Here is a 13,123-nt window from a genome sequence, read left to right as displayed (position 1 = left end):
CTGTTTCACGAAGAGTAGATCTAGAGATACGGACAATTATTATATACTCTCCCTTTAAATATAGACGTTACAAAACAATGCACAAGTGATGTGGTTACTGGTTTAAAGGAATTAAAAAAATACTTATATATTACATTCACTGTTTTTAATTTATGTATGGACTTTAAACATTTTTTTTATTTTTAATAATTATTTTTTCTATTATTAAAATAACTTATTTATGATGCAACCTTGAATTAAAACCGTTTTGACGAAGTTCTTGCAAAGTAATCATTTAAATGCTTCCCACAGCTTGGGCTATTCAAAATTATTGCCACAATACCCAACTAAAATATCTTACCAAATCAGGGTTAATATAAGCGTAATTTGGGGAATATTTATAAATTCAGACAATTCGTTAACTATGTGATAACTTCTGTCCGTTGGCTAAATTAAGGCATTATCAATCTTTCGTGCTACATTTGCTGACAAGATCAAAATTATTCTACCTAACAGAATTACTAGTTGACAAAAGAATTTCTAATTTAATTCTACTTAATTATTAATCATAATATACTGTTCTTATATTTTTATTATGAGAAAACGGTAACATTGTTCTATTAATTTGGCAAATTATTAAATTAAAAAGTGTTGTGTAATTTCGTTACTAAAAGTTCAACCGATAAGTGTAAGGTGAAAAATTCTTCAAGCTTTATAATTAATGACAATGCGTTATTATATAAGAAAGTATTAGTACGACTCTCGCAGATATCAACACCCACACAACAAACTATTCTAAAACAACCGCTAAAACAAAAGCAAAAATTGTCAGAGGGCATTCACTGAAAACTAATACTCTAAAAGGCGAATTCTCTCGAATCAAGAACTAGTATATTCGCCTCACTTTTTATAGCTCCCGTGACAAAAATAGAGAAATTTAGGAGGATCCTGTATCTTCTATCCCAATAGAGATCTCGTAAAAATACCTACTTATTAAAACTTTTATTTTTTTCGTAAAAGTCTTATAACTTGCCACCAAATATTCGGAAAAAAGCACTGTCCTAATATTCATCCAGCATCAATTAGAGAAATATTTAAATTGCTTGCCCCTTACGATAAAAATGGCTTCACAGAGACGCAATCTTACATATATTATCAAAACGAACCAATTTAATGGTATATTTGGTTTAATAGTTGCAACCAATTATTATTTCGATTTATTTTTAATTTTATTTTTATAAATGCATTTTCATCTCCCATGATAATAAATGACCACATAATTCATGTATATTTTCGTACATTTTATCTTTCTGCATTTTATTACATCAAATAATTTTTCAAAGTTGGAAATATTTGCAAACAATTTCATCTCGATATCATTTCTTATATGCATTTAAATTCTGTACATAGTTGCGTTTTTCTACTGTAAATATCTTGGTATTTAAATAAAATCCCCGTAACATGCCCACCGAACTGTTCAATCACCTGAATGGTTACGGATACGGGGATATGAGACGGTGTTCTGTTCAGATACTTTCACGTATTATTTATCGAATGAAACAAATAAAATCAGAAATAAAAAGGAATTCTACGATCGCAAATTTCAAGTTATCATGTGAGAACATTATTATTTTTTAACCATTATTTGTCTTAATTTAAATCATTAACCAGTTTAAACCGGTTTGAAACAATCACGAGACTTCTCTATCGGTCTCTACCCCTCTCTCTCTCTCTCTCTCTCTTTCTCTCTCTCTCTATATATATACATATACATATTATATAATTTTTTTATACTTTCATTTTCAATTTTTCTAATAAACATAAAAACGAAAAATGGATGCCTCAAAAGCGAAAAATCGCCAATTTGTTGCCTACGCATTTTGAGGCTTCAACAATTTGTTGTCTACGTATTTTTAGACTTCAAAACCCTTAAACCAAAACAACATCATATTCTCACACGATAAAAAAATGTTACTTTCAAGTATTATACTTTATTTGGATGATATCCTTTGTCACTCATTACTAGAAAGAAATTATTTATTAATCACGTGATGTACTTAAGAACACATAAGCAAGAAACTATTCTCGTCTTATCTACCAAACATTTTGTAAATATATTTCGTTTAATTGTTACCTCGATTTATCTAGATATGTTTAACAATTCATTCAATAAAGATAATTGAACAAATGGAGAATAAGATGAAGATAACTTTATTGAACGAAATTGAATCATAAATATGGAATATTTTATCGTTCGAGAAATATTACTCATTTAAACGAAAAATACTAATTCTTTGCCATTCAATAAATGATTGAAATTCTTATTTCTAACCAAGAAATATAATTGCGTTCACAGAATCAAATAACCTGTATCTTGTATTTACATCGAGATGAAATTACGAATCTTCACGGGTAAAATTAAAATATTCAGATTTTACGCTTCCCAAATTTTTTTTTTACCAAGTGTGATGTAGAAATCATGAAACTGATAAAAGCAATTCCTCAAGATCGCTAATTAAATGACGAAAGACGCCAGTTAGTAATTAAAATATCCACTTTTCACACTTCTGAGCAAATTGTTTCCACTTTTCCTGTTTGATACGAAACAGTTTTGTTCTTTAAAAGTCGGATGTTTTACCATTCTTCGAATAATTAATTTCACCAAGAAGTGATATGGAAATGCAAAGATAATTAGCCATATTAAGATTATGCAGTGTTAATGTCATTATTTTTTAAACAACGGTGGGTGTATTCTTTAATCTATTTATTAATTCCAAATATAAAAGATCGCTTTATTTTTTGACATCCGTTTATTATGTTGAATATATATTTCCTTCATTATTTAGAAAAATGCAGCTTGGCATCTAATGCAATACAGAATACCAGGAACTCTTTCTGTTAGGCGATACAGAAAAATCTCATTATACATATTTCATAAAGTTTAATACGTGTACCAGAATAAATTTGATTTATGCCCGATTTAGATTAATGTTATTGCATTCCCTTCAACTGCTTAGAGCGATTAGTTGGTTCATCGGGAATTTTACTTGCATTTAATTTTCGACTACCTTCTTTATTTTTCGACTATCTATTATTACGTTGAATATACTTTTTTCATTATTCAGTAAAATGCAGATTAGTATCTAATGCAATAGAGAATACCAGAAACTCTTTCTGTTAGGCGATACAGAAAAATCTCATTATACATATTTCATAAAGTTTAATACGTGTACCAGAATAAATTTGATTTATGTCCGATTTAGATTAATGTTATTGCATTCCCTTCAACTGCTTAGAGCGATTAGTTGGTTCATCGGGAATTTTACTTGCATTTAATTTTCGACTACCTTCTTTATTTTTCGACTATCTATTATTACGTTGAATATACTTTTTTCATTATTCAGTAAAATGCAGATTAGTATCTAATGCAATAGAGAATACCAGAAACTCTTTCTGTTAGGCGATACAGAAAAATCGCATTATACATATTTCATAAAGTTTAATACGTGTACCAGAATAAATTTGATTTATGTCCGATTTAGATTAATGTTATTGCATTCCCTTCAACTGCTTAGAGCGATTAGTTGGTTCATCGGGAATTTTACTTGCATTTAATTTTCGACTACCTTCTTTATTTTTCGACTATCTATTATTACGTTGAATATACTTTTTTCATTATTCAGTAAAATGCAGATTAGTATCTAATGCAATAGAGAATACCAGAAACTCTTTCTGTTAGGCGATACAGAAAAATCTCATTATACATATTTCATCAAATTTAATACGTGTTCCGGAATTCATGTCCGATTTAGATTCATGTTGTGTTCTTTTTAATAGCTTAGAGCGATCAGTTAGTTCGCCGGGAATTTTACTTGTATTTAATTCCATTAAATATCTCATTCTTAGATTTGATTATTACTATCTCAAAAATATTTTTTAAATGACTTCGTGTCAGACATAAGAGACATGTTATTTTAGTAGACTTGCATTCATTCTGTTCATTATGCAATCTAACTGTTTTTGGCGACCAACAGTCCATTGGGGATATTCATTGTAATCAATTTCCCCAAATTTCATGTACCGAATTCTATGAAATTGTCAGATATAAAGACAATATTATTTAAGACTTATTTATTTAAGACTCAAATTAAAAACAGATTAAAGATGAACCCATTTAATTGAAAACATTATTAAACTTTGCTTATATGTTTATTTGACGATTCAAATATTTATAACTTTCATCCCAACTTTCAACTGTTTATTTCTAATTAACTTTGCAAGTTACACGTTTATAAAGTTTGGATTTTTTTAATCGAATTTCCGATTTTTTTTCCTTATTTACTAGGGTTCTGAAGTTTTTATATTTATTACTATCGTATAACAACATAATTTTTTAATAATTTTAGATAATCTTAATTGCTAATTAATACATAATTTCAGCTAAAAATTGAACTGACAAATATGTCGCCAACTAGTTTTCATTCAGAATTCGTAATATATATATATATTAATTTCATATGAACATTCAAGTGATATTTCTAAACATCACCATAAAACACATAAAATTTTAACCCTTAACTGGGGAGGTGAAAATTCAGGACATAACTGGGGAGGTTCGGTATACGAGAACGCATTTCATATACACTCAAATTGAATTTTATAATGAAAGTATTTGCATGAAAATCTGCCAATATATTCTGCAGATATTATATATATATATATATATATATATATATATATATATATATATATATATATTGATATATAAATATGTTTTAGAAATGTTTCAAAACATATTATCATTCAAAAAGTAATTGTGTTTGAACATACATTTATTCTCAAATTATGTGTTACAACAAATATTATTCTTGAAAAAACATATTACTTTTTTACTTTTTTTAACAATATAAGGAAACATTCAACAATTATATAAAAATTAAAGAATTACAATGAGTAAAGTTGACCTTTTTTAATTGGCATCATTTCCATGCAGAACTTGTAAACATTCATAGCATGGTTTTTAAGGGCATTTTTACCTTATACAGGTTATAAAAAACAACCTGTAAACTTGGTAGATATTTCACTTGGTATATTAATGTATTTTGGAATTTTTCAAAATATATTTTCACTTGAAATTTTTTTTATTTTTGAGCATACATATCAGAATCGTTCAAATGCGAACTTTCATTGAAAAAAATAAAACTTTCTGTACAGTTATCATCATTATAAAAATCATTTTCAGCTGCATTTAAAAGTCTAGAGCACCGCTTCATAAGGGAATCAGTAGATTGGATGATATATCGAGGACTAAGTTTTAGAACCATCTGCTAAGCCTTGTATAATACTAGAACACCAAAAGAGTGGTGCAGTCTCACCGACGTCGCGCAAAGAAATAACTGAAATATTTTTTTAAAAAAAAACATCCGTTGAAACTGGTTGAAAACGTGTAATGAACACGAAACAGGAAGCTACAGGTTCAATCCATTCGATTGAGCTAAAAATAGAATAGGGATGATTGATAGTCCATCCTTAGCTATCTGACAGACTACATTTCCCCAGTTAAAGGTTAAAATTATCCTTCACTTACACTTGACGAAACATTTCAATAATAATCTATGATATGATATTGTTACGGAAATTCCAGGGTTTTCTCCTATTTGTTGATAGATGAAATAAACAGTTCGAAGCTGACTTTTAATTAAACATGGAGAAGCAAATACGCAGGAAGCAAATATACAGCCGAGACGAATACAGGAAACACACAGCAGCACTCTACAATAAACATTAGCCCACAAGTAGTAATTCGTAGTAATAACAACCACAATACACAAATGGGGCCGACAGAATTCACCAGAAGGAGGGAATCTTCATAGCTATTCTTTACGGTCACTCCTAGCGCCTGCAATTCTCCACAGGCTCCTCGCTTTAGCTGTATCCAACTGCCGGCTCACTATCACACGACAAGCTACTCCACACACGGCTCGACGCTGATTCCACAATAAACACAAGGAATAGGCACATAGCTCAATTCAGCATGAGGTCCACACAACGCTTACTCTTCACTGGACTGATATAACTATTCGCCGTAGGCTCTTCATGATTACGACTTGTTACACAGTTGCCTGCGGATTTTATAGTTCCAACAGGCATACAGAAAAGTTCCAGAGAAAGTTCTGGAATAATTAAGCATATGTTGGTTCCTATTGACTGAATCGCAAAAATTCTGAAAGTTTCCAGTATTATCTATTTTGTCGCCAAATTCGCCAAATGGTTACCAAATTTTTCACCAAGCTCTGAGATCATTGATTCGGCACCCGATCAATCTCCAACAAAGCTAATCGCAAATTTTCTTTTCAGTGATCGAACTAACCGTACTGGGACGCAACATTACAGATTTGTAACATTATTACTAAAGTCATTCTTTTCATATCATAGGCGAACAGACGTCAAAGGTGAATTCTATAAATTTTAAATGACATGTCAAAAAAATTCTCCTGGATAATATTTTCTTTCAAAATGTTGACATATCCAGAAGAGATAAGAAGTAACAACAACAACAAAATCGGAATCATGTTTTTACCGAAAGAGAAGTTAAGATTCCGCATATATTCTATTCTGCTTAGTAGGGATGCACTCAGGTTTTATCTTAATGCAACTTTTCTTGAGAAGTAATCTTGGAAGGCGGAATAAGATTTTTTTTTCAATGCAAGAATTCATTTTAGTTTCATTCCTGAGCTAGTACAATAAAACTGGATTCTGAATTGAAACCGAGTTTTTCTACAAATATTCTGCATTTGTAGCGGAGTGTTCATGTCATGTTTACAACAACAAAATTTTTGCTGTAATAAGAGAAGGCTTACGTTTTTGAACCTCAACCACCTGACAAACAACTGCAAGCGTCGTAAACATCTTCTATGGAATTTGTTTCATTTTAGTTGAATACGAATAAAATGCCCCGAAAAAATTGTATTCTTACATTTGTTACAAACCAGAAGCTTTTGTTATTAGTTCGGCCATTTATTTGGAAGCGGAATTTTCACGTTTATTTTTCTCAGAGAAATAAACATATTTTTATCTTTCTTTTGAAAGAAGAATTTGTTTTGCTTGCATACCAACAGGAATTCCTGGCAGAAAATGAAAACATCTTTAACGATTAGAAGAATTTCAAGACCCGTTTGTAAAATCGTTGGAATACAAATATACAAATTCAAAGCTGAAGGTTCTAAAAGTTTATTTCAGTATTGTTATATTTGAGTCGTTTTAAAGTTTCATATATCGCGAATGGAATTTTTTGGAACCTTCTTTCCTACTCAAGGAAACCATAATTTGACATAACCTGCAATTAAAGGCAGTGAGCCGCTTTCCAAATCGCATATATTTATATCATTAAGTTTTTGAATTAGCTTGTTTACACGCATACAGAAGGACATACCGTAAATCCCTGGACTTATTCGGCTCCAAATTTGACATATATATATATACAATTTCGAAGCTAAATATATATGCTTAATTTATCTATATAGGTTTGTAGTAAATAGCTTATAAGTCAGTTAACAGCTACGCTACCCGAGCAATTGCTTTTGTATCATGGTCATGTTACTGGTCTGCGAACCACAAGTTCCAGGTTCTATCCTCACTCATCACAATCCCCCATAGGTTCTTCGAATTTGTAATTATTATGTTTTTTTTGTATTCAAATAATTGTACAGACAGAATTTTCAAAAGGCTTCGTTCAAAATGTGATAATCTATGAATTATGTGTAAAGGCAATAAACCAAATTTCGTTCATTTTATTCAAAACGTTTCTGAGTTATTTTATTCACAGGTAAACAGCTTGAATGACAGACAGACTAAATCCAAAAATGTATCTCAAAGAATCTGGGAGGGCTAAAACGAAAAGAGGCAGCCAAATCCTGAATTTTTAATTATTATAATTTTTCCCTGTGTACTAGAAAAGTGTCCATTAAACATCATCATCAACAAAGGCCTATCTTATCAGATTACACAGCAACATCGTAGCATAGTACATACAACACAGCATAGTACATTTAGAAATCCTATAAATATCAAATATTTCTCCTTTACTTCAGTGGCTGTAATATCCGAGTTGTAAGCTATCACGTGGTTTTAAATATACTACGACGTTGAAGTGCTGACCAATAAAAATTGACATTCACTAATTGTATGGTCATTTCCGGGACTTGCTTGGATTGGAAAAAATGAGTGCCAAATATGATTATATTACAGCTACAGAGCCAATAACTTCTTCTGTTATCAAACTCTCCTATAGAAGATTTCCGAGATAATGAAGTATGATTTGTGATAAATCGTGAAATAAAATTATGATATAGATTCATTTTGAACTATAGTTCTGAAATCAGAGATATTCAGAAATGAAATAATATATGATTCAAGTTTTTTTCAATTTAATTAGAAAATGTTTTGAAATGAAATAATATATGCTTCAGGATTATTCAATATAATTATGAAATATTTGAAATGAAATAATATATGCTTCAAGTTTATTTAATATAATTATGAAATATTTTGAAATGAAACAATATATGCTTTATGTTTATTCAATATAATTATGAAATATTTTGAAATGAAACAATATATGGTTCAAATTTATTCAATATAATTAAGAAATATTTTGAAATGAAGCAGTATATGGTTCGAATTTATTTAATATAATTAAGAAATATTTTGAAATGAAATATTTCATAATGAAATATCATTCCATGTAATTATGAAATATTTTGAGATGAAATAATTTTTGTGTCAGTTTATGTAATATGATTAAGAAATATTTTGAAATGAAATAATGTATGGTGAAATGTATGAAATATAACTAAGAAATTTGAAACTTTTTGAAGGAAATTATATATGACAATGAAGTTTTGGAAAGAAATAATATGCGATCGATTCTGAAATATAATTAGGAAGTATTAGTTAATTTGAAAAGAAGTGATGTACCTTATATTATTAAATACAAGATATTTAAAACAATGATATACGAATCATTATGAAACAATAATAATACTAAGATAATGAATAAAAGCATAAAAACAGACATTTTTAAATCTCATTTAAATTAAATATTTAAAAGTAACTAATTTCTTTAAAAAATCAAATGCATTACTTTTTCTTTGATAGAAGAAGTGTAATTCATGAAATTAAATATTCAACAAGCTTTTTTTTCTTCTTTATTTTCAGCATTCCAAGCATTGTATAAATATGTTTATGTGTTGAATTATATTTAACTAAGAATCATAAAACTTAATCAAAACAGATTCTGAAGTATACTTTTATTAATGTGCTTACATTTATGTACTTTTGTTTTTATTTATGTTTACTTTTGAACTTCTATTATTTTCTTATTACTTTACTTATCTTTCTAAGTATTTTACTTCCAAACCTTTTCTTTATAATGTTAATCGTTTTTATTATAAATATTATAGATACCTGAAATTAAAATTTTCCCAATTATAAACATCTAGTTAACAAAGTGAATCAACCACGTTAAATGAATTTGTTTATTGATAATTACGTTCTGAAAATATAAAAATTCTTCTTTGTTGAATAGAACGATTGTACAGAACTAAAACTGTACCATGTTAGTTAGTCAGTTGACTTTTGATAATTATTATATCTTTCTTATGTTTATATGAAAACCTTCCATCCGTAAATTATACTTATTCCCATTCATTCAGCTATTAAACTTGAAAATATGATGATCAAATGAGTAAAAAGTCTTACTTATCTGCAGTTTTGTCACATGTATGGAAACAAGAATATAAATCATTTGATAGAAATTACAGCTGAGGAAATCTATTTCTTGTACAGATTGAATGGAATTTGGTTTTGTTTTGTATGGAATTTGGTTTTGTTTTGTATGGAATTTGAACAGTTTTTTTAATGGAAGCATCTGAATTAAAAGTAAATACCATGATTTTTTTTATAAAGTGCTATAAGATAGCGTCTCCCATTCTCATACAGCAAAAAAAAGTAGTAAAGTAGTAGTAAAGCAAAATGTAAAAATGGAATATCATTAGAAATTAATGAGTAAGAAAAAAGGAAAATAAATATGTAATTTGAAAGAAGAGTATTCAATAAAACAAGTGATAAATGAAAAAAAAAATAGCTTCACAGAATTTAGCTGAAAAACTCTTTTACGCTTATTTCTGTGATTGGAATATAATTATGAGAGGACGCAGTTTTAAAATTTCTAAATATATAAAAAAAACTAATTTTATTTTCGTTAATTTTCAAATACTTCATTATAGTTATATTTTTTGGGGGCAATGCATATTTTTTAATTCAATGTAGTAAAAAGTCTATATTAAAATTATAGTTATCATATGATTTATTTGTATTTAAACGGGTAATATCAATATATATTTTTTTAGAAAATAAAGAACGCTACTTTGAGGGTCACAAATGCTTGGATTTTATATACCTTTGGTTGCTCATTTGCAAAAAATTTGGAAACTGTGTACTGAGTGTTTAAGGTAGAAGAATAAATAAACAAATAAAGAACTAAAAATTACAAAAAAAATATTAAGAGCTTATCAAAAATAATACTTTTAGTCATATTGGATAAACATTTTGAGAAAAGAGTTTCGACTTATTAACACGGCCAGAATAGCTTGGTTAGTAGGGCGTTGGATTCGCATCCCTTGTGCTGCGAGATCGAACACTGCTGGCCGAAAATTCTCTGTGTACAGGGTGGCTGGTACACGTAAAATCCTGTCATAGCTACAAATTCCTCAAAGTCGAGACAGTATCAATGGGAATACAGGATTTGAGGTTACTGGTCTCTGATCTGGTCTGTTCTCTGGATTGGAGGTAGCCGCTGTCTAATTCATGTCTAAATTACGATCTGAGAATGAAAAGTATGAATAAAGTCCACCTCATGAAAAGGGCTGTGACGCATGTGTAGCTAAGACGCATTCTTGGTCCTAGATGGCACTATTGAAACTAGAGACGCTAAAACTTGGCTAAAAAAAGCAGGCTTGTCCATGACAAGTTCCATAAACAGTTACAACAACAATATTTATCAACATAGCTCAGCAGAAATACTTTTTTAGAGCTTCACCAGATATCATTAAAAAGGATACTGAAGAAAATTGTTTACATTTAATAAGATTATTTTTTCCAAAATCGCATGAATTATAATAAATTCCAAAAAATGCAGTCTCAACTGTTTGTTGAGTATCATCCACAGTTTCTAACTTCCAGTCTATCATAGCTATGATGTACAATGTACTGTAAAACTCCAACACACACGCACGCACGCACGCACGCACGCACGCACACACACACACACACACCTTTGTAATTAATATATTTCAAGTTCAGTAAAATATTCATTTAACAATCAGGGGTAAACAAAAGAAACATTACAAAACTTTTCACTTAAATAGACAAATGAATACACAGTATAAATCTTTCGAAAAATGGAATAATACGTGAAGGCTTCAATGCTATAAGTAAACACTTTGTGAACCTTCTAAATAAGAAAACAAAATAAATTATAAAAATATAGAAATCGGCTTAGTTTATAAAAAAAGAAAAATTGTTAAAGTTCTTGAAATGCCTTAATTTAAAAATAATTTTTTCAGTAGGGTTTTTCGCTCTGAACTTTTGCCGAATATTTAAACTTAAGGAATGTGGTAGATTACCAAATGAATGTAGGAATTCTGAATAGTATTTTATTAAAATGTAAAATTTTTTTGATGAACATTGTTTGATAATTAAGTTCTAAATATCTCTAGATTAGTTTCATCTGTTGTTAATTATTAAATTCTGCTGACATTTAAATAAAAGTACAAAAAGGAAAGAACTTATTTTTTACAGTTTTTTTTTTTTTTTTTTTTCTTTTCTTTTTTCAAGTCAAGATCTAGAGCTTAAAATAAAGCAGAAAAGGATTCTAAATATCAAAGTTGCTTTCAAATAACAATTTCTGAGATTCTTAAAATAAACATATCACTTTGCAAATAAGTTTTACTCCCTTTAAAAAAGTCTACTGATATATTTTAATCCTATTATAAAGAAATTAAGACGATTGCTTCTAAATAAATTTTATTGATATGCACAAAGAACAAAAATAAATAAATAAATAACAATTCAATTTTATTTAATTTTCCAGCGTAACCTCCGATTCTTTTAAATTTGAAAAAATGTTTTAGAATATAAAGAAGTTTGACTTCAAGAAATATTTCATTTTGTTTTGCATTCCTTAAATTATAATTTATTTATTCCCCGACATGCAAAAGATTTTAAGAAGAAAATAAGAACACAATCATAAAAAATACAAATTATTGCAAATACACATATATGAAATTAAACATTATTCCATATTTGTGTTTATTTTCATTTATTAAACCCTCTTTGATTCATGAAAAGATACGCAATTGTTTATTCAAAATAAAAAAATACCTCCTTAGAAATTCCTAAGATTGTACAGGGTGGTTATAATTAAATTTCCACTTTGAAATGGTCAAAAAAAGAAAACTAATAGATCAAATGTTATCCAACTCGGTAATAGTTTAAAGAAGGTCATGGGGATTTATTTTTCGGTGATAATCGAAAGAATTTGGCGGAACTAAAAGAAGCGATACACTTGACATGTGCGTAACTTTCCTGATATGGTAAGAGCTACTGTTGAGAATGTAAGAATGCGATTTCACTTGCTTTCAGAAAATGGTGGATGCCACATTGAACATGCTTTGTAACACGTTTCAGAAACGATTAAACACGTTTTAAATCGATGTCTTCATGTCCTTTTTTTGTTTTACAATATTGCAGGCGGCGCCATTTCGCCCTTAGTGGTGAGGTTTTAAACTACTTTTTTTTTTTGGCAGAAAGGAAATTTCTATGACCTCCTGCAAACTGTTACCAAATTTGATAACATTTGGTCCAGTATTTTTCTTTTTATGACCATTTCAATGCGGAACTTTAATTATAACCACCCTGTATATGAATTAATGAAATATTCCCAGATTTAGAGATAATTTTGAATAGTCCCATGAAATTCGTAGTATGTAAAAGAAAAATTAGAGCTAAAAAGGCACTAAAAATAAGGAAATTAAACTTTATTAACTTAATTAATTTTACAAGCGATTATCTAATATCAGCTTCC

Source organism: Argiope bruennichi, chromosome 11, assembly GCF_947563725.1.
Source record: "Argiope bruennichi chromosome 11, qqArgBrue1.1, whole genome shotgun sequence".
Taxonomy (NCBI): domain Eukaryota; kingdom Metazoa; phylum Arthropoda; class Arachnida; order Araneae; family Araneidae; genus Argiope; species Argiope bruennichi.
The sequence above is the reverse complement of the archived record's forward strand: the minus strand, read 5'-3'. Positions refer to the sequence as shown.